The sequence below is a fragment of the Arachis stenosperma genome, chromosome 6 (assembly GCF_014773155.1).
Source record: "Arachis stenosperma cultivar V10309 chromosome 6, arast.V10309.gnm1.PFL2, whole genome shotgun sequence".
NCBI classification, from domain to species: domain Eukaryota; kingdom Viridiplantae; phylum Streptophyta; class Magnoliopsida; order Fabales; family Fabaceae; genus Arachis; species Arachis stenosperma.
The window spans coordinates 51020750-51023112 of record NC_080382.1 but is presented as its reverse complement, the minus strand read 5'-3'; the positions used below and the strand labels follow the sequence as shown (position 1 = coordinate 51023112).

The 2363-nt window shown below is 42.4% G+C and overlaps 1 non-coding gene across 1 annotated transcript; it reads right to left on the bottom strand.

The window, feature by feature from the left end:
* Nucleotides 1-408: 408 nt before the first annotated feature.
* Nucleotides 409-516, bottom strand: LOC130937935 (small nucleolar RNA R71). The gene has a single exon (XR_009069125.1). It is a non-coding gene; the product is annotated as a small nucleolar RNA R71 (small nucleolar RNA).
* Nucleotides 517-2363: the final 1847 nt, after the last annotated feature.

Genomic DNA, 2363 nt, shown 5'->3' with positions numbered 1-2363 from the left:
GACATGGCAGCCGAAAACAACAACAATGCAAACAATGCAAGGAAGGTGCTGGGTGACTTTACTGCACCTACTCCCGACTTCTATGGGAGAAGCATCTCTATCCCTTCCATTGGAGCAAACAACTTTGAGCTTAAGCCTCAATTAGTTTCTCTAATGCAACAGAATTGCAAGTTCCATGGACTTCCATTGGAAGATCCTCATCAGTTCTTAGCTGAATTCTTGCAAATCTGTGACACTGTCAAGACTAATGGGGTTAACCCTAAGGTCTACAGACTTATGCTATTCCCTTTTGCTGTAAGAGACAGAGCTAGGACATGGTTGGACTCACAACCTAAAGAAAGCCTGAACTCTTGGGAAAAGCTAGTCAATGCCTTCTTGGCAAAGTTCTTTCCACCTCAAAAATTGAGTAAGCTTAGAGTGGAAGTCCAAACCTTCAGACAGAAGGAAGGAGAATCCCTCTATGAAGCTTGGGAAAGATACAAACAATTGATCAGAAAATGTCCTTCTGACATGCTTTCTGAATGGAGCATCATAGGTATTTTCTATGATGGTCTCTCTGAACTATCCAAGATGTCTTTGGATAGCTCTGCTGGAGGATCTCTTCATCTGAAGAAGACGCCTACAGAAGCTCAAGAACTAATTGAAATGGTTGCAAATAACCAATTTATGTACACTTCTGAAAGGAATCCTGTGACAATGGGACTAATCAGAAGAAAGGAGTTCTTGAGATTGATACTCTGAATGCCATTCTGGCTCAGAACAAGATATTGACTCAACAAGTCAATTTGATTTCTCAAAGTCTGTCTGGAATGCAAAATGCACCAAGCAGTACTAAGGATGCTTCATCTGAAGAAGAAGCTTATGATCCTGAGAACCCTTCAATGGAAGAGGTGAATTACATGGGAGAACCCTATGGAAACACCTATAATTCTTCATGGAGAAATCACCCAAATCTCTCATGGAAGGATCAACAGAGACCTCAACAAGGTTTCAACAACAATAATGGTGGAAGAAACAGGTTTAGCAATGGCAAGCCTTTTCCATCATCTTCTCAGCAACAGACAGAGAGTTCTAAGCAGAGTAACTCTGACTTAGCAACCATGGTCTCTGATCTAATCAAAACCACTCAAAGTTTCATGACTGAAACAAGGTCCTCCATTAGGAATTTGGAGGCACAAGTGGGACAGCTGAGCAAGAAAATTACTGAACTCCCTCCTAGTACTCTTCCAAGCAATACAGAAGAAAATCCAAAAGGAGAGTGCAAGGCCATCAACATGGCCGAATTTGGAGAGGAAGGAGAGGAAGTGAACGCCACTGAGGAAGACCTCAATGGGCGTGCACTAGCCTCCAATGAGTTCCCCAATGAGGAACCATGGGAATCTGAGGCTCAAAATGAGACCATAGAGATTCCATTGGACTTACTTCTGCCTTTCATGAGCTCTGATGAGTATTCCTCCTCTGAAGAAGATGAGTATGTCACTGAAGAGCAACTTGCTAAATACCTTGGAGCAATCATGAAGCTAAATGACAAGTTATTTGGAAATGAGACTTGGAAGGACGAACCTCCTTTGCTCACCAAAGAATTGGATGACTTGTCTAGGCAGAAATTACCTCAAAAGAGGCAGGACCCTGGGAAGTTCTCCATACCTTGTACCATAGGCACATTGACCTTCAAGAAGGCCCTGTGTGACTTAGGGTCAAGTGTAAACCTCATGCCTCTCTCTGTAATGTAGAGGCTATGGATCTTTGAGGTGCAAGCTGCAAAAATCTCACTAGAGATGGCAGACAATTCAAGAAAACAAGCTTATGGACTTGTAGAGGATGTTCTGGTAAAGATTGAAGACCATTACATCCCTGCTGATTTCATAGTCCTAGAGACTGGGAAATGCATGGAAGAATCTATCATCCTTGGCAGACCCTTCCTAGCCACAGCAAAGGCTGTGATTGATGTTGATGGAGGTGAACTGATCATTCAAGTGAATGAAGAATCCTTTGTGTTTAAGGCTCAAGGATATCCCTCTGTCACCATGGAGAGGAAGCATGAAGAGCTCCTCTCAAAACAGAGCCAAACAGAGCCCCCACAGTCAAACTCTAAGTTTGGTGTTGGGAGGCCACAACCAACTTCTAAGTTTGGTGTTGAACCCCCACACTCAAACTCTAAGTTTGGTGTTGGGAGGTTCCAACATTGCTCTGAGCATCTGTGAGGCTCCATGAGAGTCCTCTGTCAAGCTACTGACATTAAAGAAGCGCTTGTTGGGAGGCAACCCAATGTTATATTTTATATATTTTCCTTTGTTATTTTATTTTATTTTGTAGGTTGATGATCATGAGAAGTCACAAAATCAATTGAAAAAGCAAAAACA